This window comes from Bos javanicus, chromosome 17 (assembly GCF_032452875.1).
Source record: "Bos javanicus breed banteng chromosome 17, ARS-OSU_banteng_1.0, whole genome shotgun sequence".
Taxonomy (NCBI): domain Eukaryota; kingdom Metazoa; phylum Chordata; class Mammalia; order Artiodactyla; family Bovidae; genus Bos; species Bos javanicus.
In genome coordinates this window covers 6,859,123-6,882,945 of record NC_083884.1, presented here as the reverse complement: position 1 = coordinate 6,882,945, position 23,823 = coordinate 6,859,123, and the positions used below count along the sequence as shown (strand labels likewise).

General features: G+C 40.9%; 1 protein-coding gene across 2 annotated transcripts in view; it reads left to right on the top strand.

The window, feature by feature from the left end:
- Nucleotides 1-23,823, top strand: part of FHIP1A (FHF complex subunit HOOK interacting protein 1A) — a 301,594-nt gene that overhangs the window by 79,158 nt on the left and 198,613 nt on the right. The window contains exon 2 of one of the 2 annotated variants that reach the window (XM_061383994.1): nucleotides 3,825-3,964. The exons of the other annotated variant lie outside the window; for it this stretch is intronic. The gene's annotated coding sequence lies outside the window, so the exon portion shown is untranslated. The remainder of the gene's footprint in view (nucleotides 1-3,824; nucleotides 3,965-23,823) is intronic. 2 annotated transcript variants of the gene reach the window in all.

Here is a 23,823-nt window from a genome sequence, read left to right as displayed (position 1 = left end):
CCCAGGGATTGAACCTGCATCTCTTATGTCTCCTGCATTGTCTGACAGCTTCTTTACCACTAGCACCACCTGGGAAGCCCTGTCCCCTACCTTTCCTGTGCCTTATTTTTGTCACCTATAAAATTCATGGATTGGGCTTAGGGCCATCCATTTTAAGACTCTTGAATTATTATTACTATGGTTGAGTGGAATCAGGGAAGACTGTGGGCCTCAGTAGAACATTTTGTTCTTATCTGCAAGTTTTCACATAACCTGTCTCAGTTCAGCTCTTTTGGAGAATGAAATTATTCAATAATCAACTCATCGTCAACACTACGAATTTGAAAACTTCTTGAATTGTTTGAGGCTTGTACTTGATTGATTGGTTTGTTAATTACTCTCCAGGAAAGCACTTGATTATAGCACGGGTCAATTAATCCAATGCTATGGAAAAATCCACACCTCCTATGAAAACGCCCCTCTGCATTCATTTTGCCGATACAGGGAGAAATCTGTGATGTGGCTGTTAATTATCTTCCCCTCTCCACCCACAACCTGCACAGCATTCATCTGATGGTTTGCTGTGCTTTTTGTGCACTCCCCACCTATTAGCAGATTTCTGAACTCAGCATAGTAGAGGTCTGAATTCACTGAATTTATGCCATCTGCAAATGAGGTTTAAATTTGTCCCTGTTTTGAAGTTAGGGAAATGACATAGCCATTGCATAGAAGGATTGTGAACCTGAATTTGATTTTGTTAAGTGGAGGTAGAATGTTTTGTTAGAAGGAAAGCACTTGCCTGGGCAGAGATTTGGGTGTGACTCAATTGTGAACTGCCATCTCCTCACCCCCTTATTAGCAGGAGATGTATTTTGTTTTTAAGGGAAGTGACAAGGAGAGAATTATAAAGACCCAGTGAATTTTAAGAGAGTCCTTTCAATTTACTTTAATTCCGTTTAACCTTGCTTTCCATGTTATCCTGTGCATTACTCTCAAGGAACTCAGCTTCCTTTGAAGTCTCGAAGCGTGGCTGCTGTCGGAATCCTGCTGGTAAAATATAAGTGATTCTCAGTAAGCCCTTCCTGATACATAGGGATGCCTTGCTGCCAAGTAAAAGCATGTGTGTGATTCTCAGTAAGCCCTTCCTGATACATAGGGATGCCTTGCTGCCAAGTAAAAGCATGTGTGTGATTCTCAGTAAGCCCTTCCTGATACATAGGGATGCCTTGCTGCCAAGTAAAAGCATGTGTGTGTGAGTGCCTGTAAAGGAGGGAAAGGGCAGGATGTATGGTAATGGATACTGAAGTGGGAGGAGTGTTTCTCATGAATTAGAGATGCCCTTTCATAATTCAAGAGTCTCAGAATGAGAAAAGGCTTGACATCACCTGAAAAGCATCTGGAAGCAATCTGTAATCGTTAAGAGGCAGTAGCAGAGCCTGTCTCTCTCCAGTACCTGATAATAAAACAGTTCATGTGGGATTATGGAAGAAGTAGAATTCTCTCTCACTTGTAAGTCATTGTAAAATTGCTTGAGATGAAATGCCCAGAGATTTGATTGTGAATTACACTTTGAGGTCATAGGTGCTAAATATTGGAGTCAAGTGAAGAAGGCAGATTTGAAGGTACTGAAGAAATTTTAATGTGAATTTGTTTATTTGCATGTGAAGTGTTATCCCTTGCCTCTCAGGCCCCATACACACTTCTTCTGTGCCCAGGCATTACCACAACTGTATCCAGTTTTGAAGACTTTGGTCACATTAAGGTCCCTCTCTTCATCTTTATCCCTTTCACGAAACAAACATGTGTTATAAGAAACGACTTCCAAGCCTTTGAGGCATCTGTAGGTCAAACATACACACAAAACCTCTTATAGTGACTTCTAAGGAACCATCTTTTAATATACTGGGCTGTTACAGAAAAATTATGTCAATGAATGGTGCGTCCTTATTACACAGAGATTTTGAAAAGAGCTGGTATATTTGTTATACCAGTCAGTCCTAAAGGAAATCAACCCTGAATATTCATTGGAAGGACTGATGCTGAAACTCCAGTACTTTGACCACCTGATGCAAAGAGCCGACTCATTGGAAAAGACCCTGATGCTGGGAAAGATTGAAGGCAGGAGGAGAAGGGGATGACAGAGGATGAGATGGTTGGATGGCATCATCAACTGAATGGACATGGGTTTGCACAATCTCTGGGAGATAATGATGAACAGGGAAGCCTGGTGTGCTGAAGAACATGGGGTTGCAAAGAGTCAGAAACGATTTAGCGACTGAACATTTGTTGTACTGAAACTGTGTAGTGTCATTTCAGGGGGGCCTCTGAAGGGCTCCAGTATAGCAGTCCTTTATGTCTCAGTGTAGAAAAGAATTCAGCAAGAGACAAAGTGATAGATAAGGAAGTGACTTATTAGAATAGAACATTTGTGAGGTTTACAAGTGTGTGGGCGAGAAATGCCACACCCTAAGAACTTACTGGGCTACAGTTTTATAATAAAGGAAAAGTAGGGAGGGGCAGAAGAGCTCCTTTGTCTCTCTTGGGTAGACATCATACTTCCATCATCAGCTCCTCTTCCAGGCTGGGCAGGAGAGTTTTCTTGTCTCTACATGGTCAAGCTAGGTCCACAAATTATTATTATTTTTTTATGTGTGCAGAGAGTATGTCCTAGGGATCATTAACTTAATGAGCTCACTGGGGAGGATGTGAGGTTTATGCCACCGTTGTTATCTTGTTTTGGGGCACGTCTCATGCTTCTGTTGCATGGTTGTGTGTTAAGCAAGCCTGCTTGGTTTTGTGGGTAAGCAGACCTTCTCTCTTGAGTAATCATTAACTTACAGGGGTCTCCCATATATTTTCTATTTATAGTCCCCTAGAGGGATTCTGTTTAATCACCTACTTTGTCCCTTTACTCTGTCCCTATCAGGAGTAGATTCTGACTTGAATTGCTCACCGTAACCTGGAAAATCCCATGGACGGAGGAGCCTGGTAGGCTACAGTCCATGGAGTTGCAAAGAGTTGGACACGACTGAGCGACTTCACTGTTTTTTGGCCTTTTGCGGTCTCTATGCTTGGGGTTAGTCTGTGCTCTCTAGGACACCTCTAGGTTATGTTCTCTGTACTGTTCGTCCTAGGTGGGACAATTTCCCAGCTTCTTCTTTTTTGGGAACCCAGGCCTTGTACTAGAAGCACTGCATCTTAGCCACTGTGTCACTAGGGAAGTCCCTTCTCAGCCTTCTTCAAGCTCACGTTTTTCTGAATGTATGGTCAGGAAGCCATGTAACTGTGCTGTGAAACATCTTCCCAGGTAGGCATGATCACATGAGATCTGTCTCTAAAACCAAAGTAAACTTTGCCCATGGGATGGCAAAAAATTGAACTTTCAACTGTCAATATTTGAATAGGTCAGAGGTGCCTGGGAATATTTGGCAAATATCACACCTTTAAAGAGAAGCAGCCTATGAAGTTTCTTGCTATTTTATATTTTGTTCTCATTATAATGTTATGTTGCTGATGCATGGATATGGGTTTATTTAATTCCACATTTTTTTTTCTCTTCTAAAAGAAGTATGTAATTACTTACCGTCTCTTGGAGGACAGAAGAATCCTTCTCTCCTTTCTGCTGCCCAGTGGGAGTCTGTCATATTTGGCTAGCATTCAGACTTCTAAATAAAGATTCAATTTTTGCTTATAATTTTTTTTAAAAATTAGTGCAATCTGAGGCAGAGCCATTCAGTGCACAACAAATGGCGGTAGCTGGGAGGGGAGAAAACCTGGAGAAAAATTGATTGGGTTTTTTTAGTTTATTGATGACTGTGGGTCTCTCTCTCTCTCTTTTTTTTTAGTTGTTTTCTGTAGATTTTGGAAATATTCTTCTGGGAATTGCCAGCAGTGCCAAGTGTTGGGAAAATCTTTTCTGCCCTTCCGATAGAGTGAAGTGAGCAAACATAATCTAGCAGAAGGCTGGTGAAGAGAGTAATCACAGGTAATGTCTTTTCTTGTTACTATTGATGTGTGTTCAGTAATGTTCAGTAACAAATTAAAGAAAAATAAGCCTACTTGAATTTACACATCCAAGTGCTGATGGAAGGAAAACACAACCTGAGAGTTTTGAATTAAGTTTTATTCTGGGACTTTACTGAAGACTATAGCCCGGGAGACAGCCTCTCAGATACCTCTGAGGAGCTGCTCCAGGAGGTAAGGGAAGAGCCAGGATGTGTAGGCATGTTGAGCTTTAAAACAAAACAAAACAAAACAAAACGTGTAGTCAAACATCAAAAGATAACTGCTAATCACAGAAATAAACATTGCAAGTTAATGATTTTAGTGCCTTTTTACTTACAGGAAGATGCAAGACATGCTCACTGAAATTATTCGTTAGATATGCATCTTAATTATCTAGGGCCAGTATCCAGAGCACAGAGTGCTTCCTGTTTTTCTCTATCCTGAATTGCCCTTGGGGCGTACCATCAGTGGGCGTGGGGGTGCTGCAGTGGCTGATGGCTTGGTCCTAGTTTACTGGAATGACAGGCAACATCCCTTGTCCACAGAGGTGAACATTATCTTGTTCAAAGCAGTCTTTCTGAGAGACTGCGCTCTCTGCTCTACTCAAAACATTAAAAAAAAATTATATATTTGACTAAACTGGATCTTAGTTCCCGCATGTGAACTCTTGGTTACACCTGTGGGATCGAACCCAGCTCCCTGCATTAGGAGGGTGGCATCTTAGCCACTGGACCACTGGGGAAGTCCCAAAGATTTTTTTTTTCTTTGGGAACTGCATCTGAATCCTCTGGTGGCATTCTTTTAAGCATCCTATTTTCTGTGGTGGTAAATGTAAACCCTAGGAGGGTGTTTTGGGAAGTAGTCTAAATTTCTTCAGAGCTGCACTGTGGGATCTGCGAAGTTCTAATTTTGATCAAAAACCAGAAGGAGGAATAATGTAATGAAACCAGTTTCTCTCTGTATAATTTGTATGTGTGTTTGAAGTTTTATACACTATATTGAAAGTTACTTCTAAAAAGTGGTGACTCTGAGTTTCAAACAGTCATATAATAGTATTGTTATTAGACTTGTAGCTTACAGAGAAGCATATGCTGTTTATTTGTATGTAAATATTGCTATTCTTTCTTATTAAAATTGATCAATTTGTCAATTGTTTATCAGGTTGAATAAGATGAGATTTAATTTCCTTATAAGATATATTTCTAAGGCTCTCTAATTTGCATCTTATTAGAGGTGTGTTTTGCATTGTAAAGTGTTGTTATAGTACTTGTTAAAAATGCACAATGAAAATTCAGATTAGTAGGACTAGGTGCCAAATCTAGTGTGTCATAATCTGAATCAGAGTGCTAAGGGGGAAGGGTTTGGGAATTTTACAAGTGACTGCCACCCAAGATGGACACCGCCAATGCAATGAAAGCATACTTCCACCTAATCTTTTATTTTGGATTTAAAGGTATTACAATCACCTTGATTTTTGCTTTGAATAAAACAATGCTGGTATTTTTAGTATACTGTTTTGACACAGGATTATGTTCTCAAGTGGGCTTCCCTGGTGGCTTAGCTGGTAAAGAATCAGCCTGCAGTGCAGGAGACTCGGGTTCCATTCCTGGGTTGAAAAGATCCCCTGGAGGAGGGAACAGCTACCCACTCCAGAATTCTTGCCTGGAGAATTCCATGGACTCTATAGTCCATGGGGTCACAAAGAGCCAGACACGACTGAGCAACTTTCACTTATGTTCTCAAGTTGCATGTTGTTAGATCAAATTACAGTTATTTGAACTTTATGTCTCAATTTAAAATGAGTATATTTTTCCTTGGATGCAGATGGATAAATTTGTTTTTGACAGCTAGATGGCAAATAACTAAGTTTTATGAAATATCTTCTTGGTTTGCTAGTAAGTTGTACCTCAGGTATCTTATTCAGCTTGTGGTAAAGAGTGACGGGATAGGTCTTAGAGGCTCCTGGAGTCTGTGCTTTGCTACTGTAGCATCCAGGCCAGCATTACTCAGTAAACACTGTGAAGAAAGCTTTGCTGTGCAATTTATGGTTCGGACAGACCAAATCTTTTCTTTATAGTACTGAGATTTTATGAAGTTCTTTGAATCCCCCAAATGAAAGCAAGTATTAATATTGAATACTAGACTTTGATAGGATATTTTCATTGCCATGTACATTCTTTAGTAATCCTTCCTACAAAGTTATTAATTTTACAGAAAGTAAGCTTTGTGTATAAAGTGTGTTATTTTTTAGATATTTTAAATCTAAAAAATTTATTTATAAACATTATAAATAAATCATTTATTTGTACTATTTATTTATAAATAGACATATTTCTTTTTTCTTTTTTATAAATTTATTCATTTTAATTGGAGGCTAATTACTTTACAGTATTGTAGTGGTTTGCCATACATTGCCATGAATCAGCCACGGGTGTACATGTGTTCCCCATCCTGAAGCCCCCTCCCACCTCCCTCCCCATCCCATCCCTCTGGGTCGTCCCAGTGGACCAGCCCAGAGCACCCTGTCTCATCCATCAAACCTAGACTGGCAGTCTGTTTCACATGTGATAATATACATGTTTCAATGGCATTCTCCCAAATCATCCCACCCTCACCCTAATAAATCATTTATTTGCAGTTCAGTTCAGTTAAGTTGCTCAGTCGTGTCCGACTGTTTGCGACCCCATGAATAGCAGCACACCAGGCCTCCCTGTCCATCACCAACTCCCGGAGTCCACCCAAACTCATGTCCATCAAGTCGGCGATGCCATCCAGCCATCTCACTCTCTGTTGTCCCCTTCTCCTCCTGCCCCCAATCCCTCCCAGCATCAGGGTCTTTTCCAGTGAGTCAGCTCTTCGCATGAGGTGGCCAAAGTACTGGAGTTTCAGCTTTAGCATCATTCCTTCCAAAGAACACCCAGGGCTGATCTCCTCTAGGATGGACTGGTTGGATCTCTTTGCAGTCCAAGGGACTCTCAAGAGTCTTCTCCAACACCACAGTTCAAAAGCATCAATTCTTTTTATTTATCAATTATTTGTAGTATTTATTTATAAATAGACATATTTCCTAAATTTATTGATATTATAAATAAATACTGAAATATTTTTAGGTATTTTATAATCAGATTATACTTTTACTTTAAAAGACACATACAGTATTATATCATTCTATGTATGTTAATATTAAGAGAAATATACTTTATGTAAGATAAAAATGACTATAGACTTATAAGTTAAGGCCATTATAAGAAAATATTTCATTGTGTATACTTAAAAATTGTGTTAAAACGCACAACACAAAATTTACCATTTTAGCAAATTTCAAGCATGTAGTTCCAGTATTATAAGTATATTCACATTGTTGTGCAACCAGTTTCCATAGTGAAACTCTGTAGCCATTAAACAGCTGCTCATTCTCCCTGCCCCCTGCACCTGGCAGCCACCTTTCTTTTTTTTGTCTCTGTGAATTTAACTGTTCTGTGTACCTCATGGAAGTGGATTCATGTGGTATTTGTCTTCTTGTGACAGGCTCATTTTACTTATAGTAATGTTCTCACAGTTCATCCATTTGTTAGAATTTCCTTCCTTTTTAAGGGTGAATAATATTTCTTATACACACACACACACACATTACATTTTGTTTATCCATTCATTCATTATTAACGGACATCTGGGTTGCTTCAGCCTTTTGAATGTTATGAATACGCTACTTGTACATGGGTGTGTAAATAATCTGTTTGCATTCCTGCTTTCAGCTGTTTTGGATATATATCTTAAAGTGGAATAGCTGGGTCACATATTAATTCTATTTTAAATTTTTTGAAGGACCACCTTACTGTTTTCCACATCAGCCAAGCCATTTTATATTTCTACCAGAAGTGCACAAGCATTCCAGTTTCTCTATATCCTCCCCAACACTGGGTTTTAGTATTTTTTTGTTTTTGTTTTTGGTGATGATAGCCATCCTGATGTGTATGAAGTGATGTCGCATGGTTTTGATTTGCATTTCAATAATGATTAGTGATGTTAAACATCTTTCGTATGCTTCTTAGCCATTCATATACTGATAAATGTTTAGTCACGTCTTTCGCCCATGTTTTAATCAGGTTGTTTGTCTTTTTGTTATTGAGTTATAGGAGTTGTTTATTATGTTCTGAATCTTAACTCTTTATCAGATATATGGTTTATAATTAAGATTTGGGGCTTCCCTAGTAGCTTAACTGGTAAAAAACCCACCTGCAACACAGGAGACCCCAGTTCGATTCCTGAGTCAGAATCCACTGGAGAAGGGATAGGCTACCCACTCCAGTATTCTTGGGCTTCCCTGGTGGCTCAGCTGGTAAAGAATCCACCTGCAATGTGGGAGACCTGGGTTTGATCCCTGGGTTGGGAAGATCCCCTGGAGAAGGGAAAGGCTACCCACTCCTGTATTCTGGCCTGAGGAATTCCATGGACATTCCAAGTCCATGGGGTCACAAAGAGTTGAACATGACTGAACGACTTTCACTTTCACTTTCTTTAGACTAAGATTTAATAATTGACAGTAAGCATAGAGCCTGTGTTTAAAATTTAAGTTAGCTGTTTGGTGGGCAGTTACATTATATTTGGGATTTGATTATGGTAAACTCTGAATTTTGGTCTTCAGGTAGGTGGGCTAGTGTGTGTGTGTGTCTTGTCTCAGGGCTTGACAAAGGAGAGATCCTCTAATGTCTTAGGAAGCTTTTGTTTCAAGACCGTAAGCAGAATCAACATTTTTATGGTGAAGGATAGCTAGTAATGAATCCTGGGGAAAAAATTAATGACAGTTCAAACCATTAACCTGTCTGGGTAGCCTGATTTTGCTTCTAAGCTCTAAAAAGTGGTGTGTTTGTTGACAGAAGGATACTTAGACTGACTTTGAAAAGTTCAGAACCCAGACCTTGTGCCTTTAGAAGTGAGGTTATTTTGGGGAAGACAGGAGGGTGTTGGGAGTTGGGTGGGAGGAGTCCAAAAGCAAATATATGTAACAAAGAGGAAAGCCTGGGCAAAGATGCTCCGAAGGAAGAGGGAGCAGCTTAACAAGAGGGAGCGGCTTAGCGAAGGAAGAGGGAGCAGCTTAGCTGGATGTAGGAGTCCCATGGATATTGAAAGGATCTAACCCTTGGATGTATTACTTTCTTCGAAGGAAATGACAGCAGGTTCTAGAGCTAGCCCAGGAACAACCACAAGTGATAAATTGGCTTGAAAAAGGGTGCAAACAATATGATATAAAATGTGCGTGACAGCCCCAAGGGGATGTTGCCAGTGGGATTCATCGTTACGGATTTTGGAGGTGTGCTCAGAACCGTGAGACAAATAGCAGGTAGACAGAGGCAATTACAGATCTTCTGATCTGGTGAGAGAATAATATATTTGAATGTAGTGTTTCAGGGCTAGGAGCTGTCTGCATGAGCAGAGAGGAGCGGTCAGAGCAGCGTTAGAATGCTGTTCTTTCTAATGTAATACCAGAAGGTCTGAGTCATGCAGAATTAAGGTGGCGGTGGTGAGGAGAGGATGTTTCTCTGTGGCTTCTCTGGCTTTGTGTGGAACCAATGGGAAACCATGTTTGAAAGTTGTTTTGAATAAAAATTTAGCCTCAAGAGTATTTGGGGATTAGATTTCCTGAGTAAATAACACAAAAAGATACTTAAAAGTGACTTCTTACAGTCAAATAATTAAAACAGCTGCCTAATGCTGTCATTATGATCATACCTTTTCATAATTTTGTAGATTTTAAAATTATGACCTGTCTCTACCCTGTTTTGTGAATGTGGTCTTCATTTATTCAGTCGTTTTGGTCTCTTCTCCCTGACCCCTTGTAGTTTCATTCTAGCTTAGTTTAGTCTGGGTCTTTTCCAGCTTTCTGTGTTTTTTCCAATTGACCAGAAGGGCTTAGAATACATGTGTGAAGTTTATAGTTCGTCATGTTTTCTGTTTCATTTTCAGCATCATTTCTGAAATGCGCTACCTTTTCTTTAAGGGTACAGGTCACATTGAGTTGATGTACACAGAGTGTCAGTTGCTCAGTCGTGTCTGACTCTTTGTGACCCCATGGACTGTAGCCCCCCAGGCTCCTCTGTCCATGGGATTCTCCAGGCAAGAATACTGGAGTGGGTTGCCATTCCCTTTCTGGGATCCCTTTTGATCTCAACCTAGGGATCAAACCCGAGTTTCCCTCATTGCAGGCAGATTCTTTACCGTCTGAGCCACCAGGGAAGCCCTTAGGAAACTCTCTAATGACTAGTCCACACCAGAGATTCTCAAAGTGTGGTCCCTAGGTGAGCAGCAGCAGCCTCACCTCACACTTGTTAGAAATGTGAGTTCTTGGGCTGAATCAGAAGCTCCTGCAGTAGTCTCAGTTTGTATTTAACAAGCTCTCTGGGTGATTCTGATACAAGTTAGAATGTGAGGACTGCTCCACATGTCTTGTTAGCTGTGTGCAGTTGTCTAGGCTTTTCATTTTCTCTATCCCTTGGTCTTCTGATCAGAAAGATCAGGGGTTCCCAGATGTTGGTGTGTGCATGAATGGTCTGGTAAGTGTCTTTAACACATTTCAGAGAGCAGTACACTTTCCCTAACTGTCTACCCAGAGATTCGGATGCCATGGTCTTAGATTCGGATGCAGTTATCTGCTTTACAGCAGGCTTTCCAGAATACATCTCATATCCGGAATCTGGACCAATGGCTATCTTTCTTTCCTCCAAGCCCCAAAGTGATGTGATTTAAAGTGGCTTTTCAGGTTCAGTAACTGAAAGCTTAGGGGCCAATTGAACTTTATTTTCAAAATGCAGTTTGGATTACTTTTCAGTAAAGCCATTGTGTTCTGCTTTCTTTCCTTAAAAAATGTGATTCTTTCTTGGCCACTCAGGTTACTGTATGAGATTTTTCTCAGGCTTAGCCTCATTGATAAAGCAGTTTGATTGGACCGTTTGCTCACTAAAAGAGCCCTCTGCCTCTTATCAACTTGGAGATTTCACTCTGGGGTTCTTATGATAATTTACGAACAGTGTTAATAACCTGTAAATACTGGTTCTTAGGGAATGCTCTTTTTCGTTCGAATCTTTTTGTCCCCACTCTTGATTTGCAGCCTTTAAGCTGGTGCCCTGTGCATGATGGTGTGCCTCCCTCGTCTCACCGTCATTCGTGTTTTTGTCTCTTTAGTTGTTACGGTACAGCTTTATTAGAATTGTTTTCTGTGAGTCTTCCTCTTGTCTCAGTGGCTGCTCCTTCCGTCTTTTCCCCTCTGTCTGTCCCTTGAGTGTCCGTGTTCCCTGGGAGCTGCCCGAGTTCTTTTCTCTGCATCTTACTACATCTTACTCCGTCCCCTCGGGGCTTGCTTCTTCCTGTCTGCCGGGGCCTGGCTCAGATGTCACCCTACACCACCCTTGATCAAGGAGCATCTGACTCTCACTGCTCTCCTCTGAGCTGCAGCCCATATCCCCAACTGCCTCCTGCGTGTCCCACAGGCAGATAAGGTGAATGTATTTGAACTTGAACTTATCATTCTTCTTCCCCAGAACTTGTGCTTCCTCTTGTGTCCCCTGTCTTGGTGAATGGCGTCACCATCACTTTGCACGTGGCTAGCATTTATTCAGCATCTTCTATATGCCATGTCCTGTTCTGAGAACTTCCATGTAACTCCTCACAAATCCTTTGAGATTATGTTATTATTCCCATTATACAGATGCAGAAACTGAAACACATGGGGTTTAAGTGAAGGTCACAAAACCACTCACTGATAGAGATGGAATTCTGGAGCATGGAGTCTTAATCGTGCTTCCTCTCCCAAGCTAGACCCCTCAGATCTCCCTTCCCCACGTCTTCTTGCCCCTGCACATCTTCTCAGTCCTCTCCAGTTCACCTACTAATCTCTCTTCAAAGCACACTTCCTCTTCTCTGCATTCCATTGTAAGTACTCTAGTCATGACCTCCTTCATCTCTTGTCCCCCTATTATAGTATGTTCTCTTTCCAGCCATTTCTTTATGATTATTGCCAAAGTGTTATTCTTGCCAGCAGTAAGTCTCATGTGACACTTTCCTGCATCTGTCAGCCTAACCCTTCTCAATCGGTCATTCAGTGTTGGGCAAAGCCTCTATTACCCTCTTCATTGTTGAGCAAGCCCCACCAGTTTGGAGGAACAGGATGATTCTACCATTTAAAGAATCAAGGTAGAGAGCTGAAGAGTTTTTGCCTCTTTTGGTCCTTAATTTCGATTTATTTTAATAAAGGAATGATTAAAAAACAACTCCAGAGTCTAGTCTGGCCAGAGAGGGACGGCCTCTGTGGTTTCGGTGGTGCCCGGGAAGAGTGGTCTCGCACTCCATGTGTGTGCTCCAGCTGGGGTAAACTGCTTGCTCTGCCCGTAACGGGTCACATTCTCCCTGCTTCCGCTGGGTCTGTGCACATGCTGTTTCCTCTTCTGCAGTACTCTTCTTCATTGCCCTGTTGGGTAACACTGGCTAATACATCCATCTCCATTTTCAGATCTCAACTTAGATTCCCTTTCACCTGGGAAGCTTTCTCTGATCCCATTTGCCTTCCAAACAAGAGGTTGGGATAAATACTGCCATATGATATCATAGCGTGCCACCCTTTCCCTGCCATAGTGTTAGTTGCTCAGTTGTGTCTGACTCTTTGCTGCCACATGGACTGTAGGCCACCAGGCTCCTCTGTCCATGGGATTCACCAGGCAAGAATACTGGAGTGGGGAGCCATTCCCTCATGACTCATCAAACTTTGTTTTAATTGTTTGGTTGCTTCATTTTAACTATAAGCCACATCTTATGTATTTCTGTGCTTCTACCTCCAAGCATAGATGTTCAATAGAGATTGATTGTGTGGAATAATAAATGAGTATTTAAATGAGCTAATTGATTTTAGCCAATTCTACCTGCTTCTTACCTTTGTAAAATAACTCTGGCAGGTTATAATAACCTTTGTATAATAACTCCAGCAGATCAGTTAGGGTTCAGTTTACCCAAAAATAACTACAGGAATCAATGGTTTAAACAAATTTGGGGATTTTTTTTCTTCACATGAAATAAGTCTGGGACTAAGCTATCCAGGCTTGGTAGACTGGTTCCTTGGTTATCAGGGACCCCAGGTTCCTTCTGTCTTTATGCTCCACTGTCCTGGGTGGGATCCTTGCCCTCATGTTCTCATCTCAAATATGTGCCAGGAGTCTGGCATCTGCAGGCCCTCACTCCAGGAAAGAGGAGAAGGTCAAAAAAGCAAAAAGGAGCTGGCCAGCAGTGTGCCTCCAGCCTTTATACCTTTCAGGGACTTTCCTGAAAGGCCTTCCGAGGGCATTACTTTCTACCCCTTGATGAGACAGTTATCACAGCATCGCCTCTGCTGCAGGGGAGACTGGGAGATACTGTTTTTATGCTTTTGGTCTTTGCTTCTTGCTACACAATTGGGGTTCTGTTAGTAAAGAAGGAGAGGATAGATACTGAGTGGTAACCAGAAGCTTCTACATAGCTTAGGATGATTTCCTCTTCAGTGGTCATAGACAGATTAGTAAGAAATTGGCAGAACAGCATGTCAGCATTTTAAAAAAGTATGTATATAATGTAACTTTGAAAAGAACCTTACCTCTTTGTGATCCTAGCTATTTTATATAAAATCAGCAACTTTTTTGGGTATTTTAAGGAGATTTAATTGCAGGCACCTAAAAAATCTAAATAATTACTTTCACGAATCATTTTCTTCTAGATATTTGCACTTGTTGATTTAAGAGTATACGTTCTTAGTATATGGATGTTAATTGTACTATTCCTTCATCTTTTACTGTTGTCTTGAAATTTTTCAAGATTTAAAAAGTGGGGAAATGTTAAAAGTAATAACAAAGTAAATAATTATCTCAAAAGGTAAAAATAAATGCATTAAAAAAGAGTATACTAGACTTCCCTGGTGGTCCAGTGGTTGGGAATCTGCCTGCCAGCGCAGGGGACGCGGGTTTGGTCCCTGATCCGGGAAGACCCCACATGCTGCAGGGCCACTGAGCCCGTGTGATGCAACCGCTGACGCTCGTGCACTCTGGGGCCTGTGAGTGGGCTTTTTTGGGGGTGGGGGAGGTTTAAAAAGACTTGTTTAATTAAATATCAGGATAAGACCAGGCAGGGCAGGTGTGGGGGGGGGGTCACCCGGAAGCATAAGTGCCCTTGGGGCCCTCCCCCTGCACCCCCCTTGAGAGGCTACAGCTCAGTGGCTAGAGCCAGGACCCCAGGGCTCTGCAGCAAGACAAGCCACTGTGCCCCTCAACTGGAGAAAGCTGTGAGCAGCAATGAAGACCCAGCACAGCCATAAATAAATAGATAAAAACTAAAAAAAAAAAAAAGATACCTTCTAAAGTCTCATTAAGATGTGCCCCAGAAAACGCTGTTACACTGTTTGGTGGGAATGCAAACTAGTACAGCCACTATGGAGAACAGTGTGGAGGTTCCTTAAAAAACTGGAAATAGAACTGCCATACGACCCAGCAGTCCCACTGTTGGGCATACACACCAAGGAAACCAGAATTGAAATAGACACGTGTACCCCAGTGTTCATTGCAGCACTGTTTACAATAGCTAGGACATAGAAGCAACCTAGATGTCCATCAGCAGATGACTGGATAAGAAAGCTGTGGTACATACACACAATGGAATATTACTCCGCTATTAAAAAGAATGCATTTGAATTGGTTCTAATGAGGTGGATGAAACTGGAGCCTATTATACAGAGTGAAGTAAGTCAGAGAGAAAAACACCAATATAGTATATTAACGCATATATATGGAATTTAGAAAGATGGTAATGAAGACCCTACATGCGAGACAGCAAAAGAGACACAGATGTAAAGAATAGACTTTTGGACTCTGTGGGAGAAGACAAGGGTGGAATGATTTGAGAGAATAGCATTGAAACATGTATAGTACCATTTGTGAAATAGATCGCCAGTCCAGGTTCAATGCATGATACAGGATGCTCGGGGATGGTGCACTGGGATGACCCTGAGGGATGGGATGGGCAGGGAGGTGGGAGGGGGTTTAGGATGGGGAACACATGTACACCCGTGGCTGATTCATGTCAATGTATGGCAAAACCACTACAATATTGTAAAGTAATTAGCCTCCAATTTAAATAAATAAAAAATAAAAGCAAAAAATAAAATAAAGTTAAATTAAAAAAAAGAAAATGTACCCAAGAATCTACTGGTGGGAATGTAGATTGCTGGAGCAGTTTACAGTAGATATTAAGAAGTCTAAATTTTATAAATTAGATTTTTTTGAGAATTAAATGAAATGATTTGGAAAAATGCTCAGGATGTAAAATTTAATGAAAGGAGAAGGAATCAAGATTTAATTTTATTAAATTCTTCAAAAAAATCAAATTTTAATAGTTGTCTTTCATTCCATTATATGGATTTCCCTTATATATATGTTTAATCCTTCTTTTGGGCTACCCTGGTGGCTCAGTCAGTAAAGAATCCGCCTGCAATGCAGGAGACCTGGGTTCGATCCCTGAGTTGGGAAGATCCCCTGGAGGAGGCATGGCAACCCACTCCAGTGTTCTTGCCTGGAGGATCCCCATGGACAGAGGAGCCTGGCGGGCTGCAGTCTCTGCAGTCTCAAAGAGTGGGACTCGACTGAGCAACTAAGCACAGCACAGTCCTTCTTTTATTACTGAACGCTTTGCTCGTTCCAATTGTTCACTATTAGAAGTAATCTTCAGTGAAAGACAGTATATTTTTATTTAATTTTGTTTAGATTTCTGGGTTTTTATTGATAGATTTATAAAAGAATGAGCATACAAGATTAAAGATATAGATCTCTTATTTGTTGCAATCTGTTGCCAAATCTTTTGCGAAATGTGTGTATGACGTTCACATATATTGTACTTCTGACTTTGTAAAATTTGTGAAATTACTAGAAAGTATGGAAAAAAGACTACCAAGAAATATATTAAAGCTTTAAAAATAGTTTTTCATGTGGTGGTGCTTTGAGTGATAATTATTTTCTTTATATTTTCTCTCTCTATATTTTCTGCAGTGATTATATATTGTTTTATAATTTAAAAATAATTTAAGTTGAAAATAAAGAATAGGTCTTCTGGGAAATCCCTTGTGGTCCAGTGGTCAGGACTCCTGAACTTCACTGTCAAAGGCTCAGGTTAGATCCCTGGTTGGGGAACTGAAATCCCTGGAAGCCTTGTTTGGAGGCCAAAAAAAACAAAACAAAACAAAAAAAGAATATGCTAAGCTGCTGCTTTGCTAGCATCAAAGGAGATTTTTTTTCTCTTCCCACTATGCCATGCAGCTTAAGGGATCTTAGTTCCCCAACCAGGGATTGAGCCCTGGCTCTGGAAATGATTTTCTCTTCCCACTATGCCATGCAGCTTACGGGACCTTAGTTCCCCAGCCAGGGATTGAGCCCTGGCTCTGGAAATGAAAGTGCTGAGTCCTAACCTCTGGACCTCCAGGGGATTCCCAAAGGAGAAATTTTAATGTTGCTTTTGTATCGAAGAAGAATAAGCACACAACAGATGGATCCTTTAAGGTTAGACATGTTTTACTGAATTTGTTTAGAGGTATTTTCTCCATTTTTCCTAGTAATTTGAGTGAGTGAGTGAAAATCGCTCAGTTGTGTCCGACTCTTTGCAACCCCATGGACTGTAGCCCACCAGGCTCTACTCTGTCCATGGGTTTCTTCAGGCAAGAATACTAGAGTGGGTTGCCATTCCCTTCTCCAGGGGATCTTCCCAAACCAGGGATCGAACCCAGCTCTCCTATTTTATCTTCTTTTAGTTTTGCTTCCTTTTGGTCTTTACCCTGCTGGGGTCTTTGGGAACTGGTGTATGTGTAACAGCATCTACCATACCTCTTCATTTTAGCTTAGGCTGGATTTGAAGAGCCAAAGCAGGAAAACACCTAAGGAGACCTGAGACTCACAGAGAAATAAATTATAGCTGCTGTTTCTTTTAGCTTTGCTTTCCTGTTCTTTATTTATTTATTTTATTAGAAATGTAATCTCTCCTTTTATCAACCTTTATCATTTCATACTGTAAGAAAGTGAAATCACCTAAAGGGAGATAACCCTTATGAATTTGCTGAGTGTTAGACCTTGCTTAATGGAATCTAGTAAACTGAAATAAAAATTCTGGGTTTTTTTCCCCCCCAGTGGTATTTATTGTAACTGTTAAAAACAAGAGCACCACATAGCTTCAATTCTTATATTCAATAGCTGGATTGTAGTATTAGATGATTCTAGGGTCATTTTTAGCTTGTCATTGTTTCCAGGGTAATCCTCTTAAAATATGAGTACATATTTTTTTGTAGAGGCAAAAGTCGAAATGATTGCGGAGTGCATGGATGGGTTCATGAAACTGACCCTTGATCAGTATAAGGTGTCCCAGTAACCTATTTCATATTCATAGACTCTGTAGCCTGGGATAGATTAATTTTAGAGATGCATTGCAGAATGTTAGATAAGGCGAGAGAGTGTGGAAAACATGTTCTATAAACCAAAGTAGTGTCGGTTACGAAACAGCAACAAAAGCAAACTCCTGTCAGCAATATACAGTTGGGGATTTGGAGGCGTAGGGATGGGAATGAAGGATTTGAGCTGCGTTCAGAAGCGAAAGGGCAGATTGGTGGGAGCGCTTTGAGCTGTTTTCCCCAGGCTCTTATGAATTAGTGTACTTTTCAAACAAATGTAGAAACAAACGTGGTCTGCCACAAGATTCTGCCTCGGATTCTGTTCTTCCTCATTTGAGGAAATGATATTGTTAGACAGTTACCCACGACCCAAATCATAGTTTTAAGTAAATCTGTATTTTGTTAAATATCTATCTGTATACTGTTTACAGCTACTTGAAAAGTGATACTCAGTCGGATACTCAGTCTGAAATAGAGTTTGGCAAACAGTGATCAAATCTGGCCTGTTGCGTGGGTGGTTTTGTTTTGGTTTGGTTTGTTTGTTTTTTATGATCACCAGCTAAAAGTAGTTTAAACATTTTTATATTCTGGTTTTTATTTTTTCTTTGGCCGTGAAGCTTGTAGGATCTTAGTTCCCTGACCAGGGATTGAACCCACACCCCCTGCATGGGAAGGTGAACTCTTGAAGAAAGAGGAGGAAGAATATGTACATGTATTCTTCAAAGCTGAGACTACTTACTGTCCGGCCCTTTACATGTGAAATTTGCCAACCCCTGGTCTAAAGCAGTGGTTTCAGTGTCTCAAAATGTGTGTGCTCAGTCGTGACCGACTCTTTGTGACCCCATGGGCTGTAACCCCCCAGGCTCCTCTTTCCCTGGGATTACCCCACCAGGAATACTGGAGTGGGTTGCCATTTCCTTCCCCAGGGGATCTTCCCAACCTGGGGACGGAACCTGTGTCTCCTGCAGCTCCTGCACTGGCGGGTGGTTCTTTACCACTGAGCCACCCGGGAAGCCCTCAGTCTCCCAAGGCACGTTTGATTGTCACTCTTGGGGTGGAGGGGATAGGAGTACCGCTGGGAGTCTGTAGGTGAGGCCAGAGATGCTGTTCAGCATCCTCAAAAGCACACAGAGACCTCTCAGGACAAAGGTTTAACCGATCCAAGATGATAACAAAGACCGCTTCCTTCCCAAGCTGTAGTTGGGCGCCTCTAAGCTGCTTTCTAGATTGGGCCTTCGCCTTGGCTCCCATCCTGTCTTTAGCCTGCCTGACCTAGTTTTAGTAAGAATTCTCTTGCATCAGTTTAGTGAAAATACCCCCACTTTTCCTACCTGATCACCCTGATGTCTGATCAAATGCCTTATCCCCTACCCTTGATGTCTAATTACCCCTGGCCTGTGTTCAGCAAGTTAGATCAGTCTAGTAAGAATCCCCCTACTCTTTAAAAATTAAAAAAAAAATTATTTATTTGGCTGCCTTGGTCTTCTCTCTGTTTGTGGCACTCGGGCTCCAGAGCACCTGGGCTCAGTAGTTGTGGCATGTAGCTTGGTTGCCCCCAGCAACGTGTGGGATCTTAGTTCTTCAAACAGGGATGAAGCCCTTATTCCCTGCATTGGAAGGCAGATTCTTAACCACTGGACTACCAGGGAAGTCCCAAGAATCCCCCGACCCTTGATGTCTTAGTAATTTTCCATCTCCTGACTCCCTCATGCTTTTTATTAGTGTAAATTCCCAGCTCTTTGCTGTGTTTAGAGTTGAACCTAATCTCTCTCTCCTTTTTTCAATAGTCTACATCCATTGCAATAATCCTGAATAAAATCTTCCTTATCGGTTTAACAAGTGTTGGAATAGTTTTCCCTTGATAATATCAGTAGTGTAGAGGTTGAGAAACCCTGAGCTAAAACCGCATCGGGTAACATTTGGTACATACACGACTTCAGGGGCCGCCTCTGCCGATGGGCTCCGCAGCAGTCCCCTTCCCCTTGTGTTCGGCCCTGGCTCTGTTCCTTTATGAGTGAAATAAGGTTGACTCTGTCTGGGGGAATTTCACTTCAGCCTTCCTTCCTCTCCAGCATTTTAAACGTTGAATTATAGTTGACAAACAATGTTGGTTTCAGGTGTGCAACGTAGTGACTTGGTCCTTTTATACATTTGCAAAATGACCAGTAGGATTAAGTCTAGTTACCATCTGTCAGATACAGAGTTATTACCAAGTATTGTTGACTGTATTCCCTGTGCTTTACCTGATAGTCCTGTGACTCCCCAGTATTTTTCTGTCTGTTAGACTCTTCATTAAAAAATGAAACCTTTGCAATCTTCAAAGTAAAACAGTGAAAGGCAAATTGTATGAACTTGTTGAAACAGCTCAGGCCACACAGTAACTGCTGTCCAAGTAATAGCTATTAATAATAGTGTATGTTTTGGTCTTGGGTTAATGACCTAATCTAGTCAAATATGTTTTTTCAGGAATTCAAGAAAATATGTTCAGGCATTTCAGAAAGAAAAGTTTAAGCATGCCATTGCAGTCTTAAATCAGAGAAGGCTAGATGATACCCACTGTAGATAGCCACCGCATCCCTTTATGTTTAAGGTATTGTTAGCTGACAAAAGTTGCCTTCGCACTGAGGAATGCTGCTGCCTGGGAGCCTTATAACGGCACTCGGCACTCGGTTAAGTAAGTTTCACCGTGGAAATACTGAATTGTTGAGGAGCTTAAGAATGACGCTCCCTATGGAGTTTAGCTTTGGAGAGGACAGAAAAATACGTGGTGCTTGCATTTTGGTGATACTGGCTCTAATAAAGGCAGTGTGAACACCCACATTTAGATAAGTTGGTTAAATAACTTGGCCATTTATGGAGGGGGTGCTTTCCCTTCATTTTATTCAACAGACATGAGTTCAGGTGATCAGACATTTTTTGTAAGTATAGGTATGCTATATAGATGTACGGAAACATTTCTAAATGAAATTTGCTTTCTTAAATTGTCAAAGGAAATTCCTAAAGCTTCATCTTCATATTTCATGTGTGTGTGTGCTCAGTTGTGTCTGACTCTTTGCAGCCCCAAGGGCTGTAGCCCACCAGGCTCCTCTGTGCATGGGATTTTCCTGGCAAGAATCCTGGAGTGGGTTGCCATTTACTCCTCCAGGGGATCTTCCCCACCCCGGGATCAACCTGAATTTTTCTGCATTGCAGGCAGATTCTTTTACCACTGAGCCATTGGGGAAGCCCTTGTGTTTTATGATACTAAACTAAATTTTTTATATGAGTATTTCTGATCAAGTACACTTGTGTTAATGTGTGTGTACATATATAAAAGAATGTAATTATGGTATAGAAAACACATTGAGGAAAGAGATTATGGATTTCTCTTTCCAAATAAAAATACAGTTCCTTTCTCTGAAAATAGTTTTCTTTAAGCACAGCAGAAAATCTGAGCAGCATTCTGCCAGTAGCTTTTTTCAAGGGTTGAGACATATGGCTCCATTGATCCCTGATACGGTTATTTATGTGGCTGGTTTTCTACATGAGGGGAAGAAAGTTTGATTAAGTACCATTAACTGTGACATACCCCATGAGTAATGATTTTTTTGTGTTTTCTCCACGTTTCAAATAAATTGGTGGCTATGTAATAGGTTCTAGTAAAGCGGTCTGCCAGAACATGTAAGGAAAATAAATGCAGCCTCTGCAAGAGCATCGGATGGCAGTGTTGTCAACTACTTAGGTGGTGCCTCAGAAATGGGGTGTCCTGCCGTTGTCTGCAGGATCTGAACCTAAACGTCGTTTTCTTGGGAGAGTGTGTGTGGGTCCTGATGGTGTCTTTGCATTCCAGAGATGGCTACTTAGGCTTGGAGCCGCAGTCTGTTGCCATGAATATACTGTGCTGTGCGTAGTTGCTCAGTCGTGTCTGACTCTTTGCGACCCTATGGACTGTAACATGCCAGGCTCCTCTGTCCGTGGGGATTCTCCAGACAAGAATACTGGAGTGGGTTGCCATGCCCTCCTCCAGGGGATCTTCACAACCCAGGGTCAAACCCAGGTGTGCCCCACTGCAGGCAGATTCTTTACCATCTGAACCACCGGAAGCCCATGAATACCAGTGTGAATTTGAAGCCCGTCCAAGATTAAACCTGCGGCTTTGATTTAATCAATTCCCTCTCTTGATTCTTGTCACTCAAGGTAACATTGCTGCTGTTCATTAAATTAGTGCTTCCTTATTTGGAGTAACAATATAATTTGATGTACTTCTGCACATTTTTTTTTTCTCATTTGATTCCTTTAAATCAGTAGGTAAATGAAAGTGAAAGTCTCTCAGTCGTGTCTGACTCTGCTACTCAATGGACATGGACTCTAGCCTGCCAGGCTCCCCTGTCGGTGGGATTCTCCAGACAAGAATATTGGGGTGGGTAGCCATTCCTTTCTCCAGGGGATCGTCTTGACCCAGGGATCAAACCTGGGTCTCCTGCATTACTTTACCATCTGAGCCACCAGGGAAGCCCCATATAGTAGGTAGGCCGGTGTCAATTATGATAAAAGAAGTTTTTAGTGACTTCCTCAAGGCCACTAAATAGTATATGACAGCCTGAAGCTCAGACCCAGGCCTTTTCAGCCCATGCTGTTGCTCATCCTCTGTACCACATGCTTTTTTATACATTGTTGGACTTGATTTCCTAATATTTTGTTAAGGACTTTTGTGTCTATGTCCTTGAAGACGTTGGTCTATAGCTTTCCTTTCTTATGGTGTCTTTGTATGGTTTTAATATTAGGGTAATGCTGGCTCCATGGAAGAAGACAGAAAGTTTTCTCTCTGCTTCTGTCTTCTGGAAGAGATGGTAGAGAATTGGTATAGTTTCTTCCTTAAATGTTTGGTAGACTTTACCAATGAACCCATCTGGGCCTGGTATTTCTGTTTTGGAAGGTAATACATTATTGATTCTATTTCTTTAATGGATAGATGCCTATTTTTCCTTGTATGAGTTTTGGTAGATTGTGTCTTTCAAGATAATGGTCCCTTTTATCTAGGTTATCAAATTTATGGGCTTTGAGTTGTCCATAATATTCCTTTATTATCCATTTAAGTTCATGGGATCAGTAGTAATGGCCCCATTTTCATTTCTAATATTGTTAATTTGTGTTTTCTATCTTTTTTAATCTGGCTAAGAGTTCCTTAATTTTAGAGATATTTTCAAAGACTGTTTTTGGTTTCATTGATTTTTCTCTATTGATTTTCTGTTTTCAATTTCATTGATTTTTCACTCTAATTTTTATTATTTTTCACCACTGCTTATTTTGGATTTAATTTGCTCTTCTTTTTCTAGTTTCCTAAGGTGGAAGCTTATATTATTGATTTTAGATCCTTCTTTTCTAGCATATGCATTCAGTGCTATAAATTTTTCTCTAATCACTGCATTCTCTGCATCTTGCAAATTTTGTTAAGTTCTATTTTTGTTTTCATTTAAAGTATTTTAAAGTTTCTCTTGAGATTTCTTCTTTGACTTATGTTTTACTTAGAAGTGTTTAATTGGTCATATTATTCTTTGTTCATAAGCACTATTGTACATTTTTTCAAGATACTACTAAAGAGATTTGTGTTCACTGATGAAAATTGTATACACTGGGCTTCTAATGGTAGAGGAAGGTGGAATGGGAGAAAGAAAGGAAGCAGTGACCATTGAGTTATTTTTTCATCCTCTGGTTAACTTTGCTTATTTTCAAAATGGATTTGAAGCTGACAATAAAGCATATGTATACAATGAACCATTGTTAAAAGGATAAAAGGAAAGAGGAGAGTGAAACAGAAACTGGCTTACAACTCAACATTTAGAAAACTAGGATGATGGCATCCGGTCCCATCACCTCATGGCAAATAGAAGGGGAAAAAGTGGAAACAGTGACAGATTTTATTTTTCTGGGCTCCGAAATCACTGGGCGGTGACTGCAGCTATGAAGTTAAAAGATGCTTGCTCCTTGGAAGGAAAGCTATGACAAACCTCAACAGCATATTAAAAAGCAGAGATATCACTTTGCCAACAAAGGTCATTATAGTCAAAGCTATGGTTTTTCCTGTAGTCTTGTGTGGATATGATAGTTGGACCATAAGGAAGGCTGAGCCCTAAAGAAGTGATGCTTTTGAATTGTGGAGAAGACTCTTAGGACTTTCCCTTGGACTGCAAGGAGATCAAACCAGTCAATCCTAAAGGATATCAACCCTGAATATTCATTGGAAGGACTGATGCTGAAGCTGAAGCTCCAGTACTTTGGCCACCTGATGCAAAGAGCCGACTCATTGGAAAAGACCCTGATGCTGGGAAAGATTGAAGGCAGGAGGAGAAGGGTATGACAGAGGATGAGATGGTTGGATGGCATCTTCGACTCAGTGGACGTGAGTTTGAGCAAGCTCTGGGAGA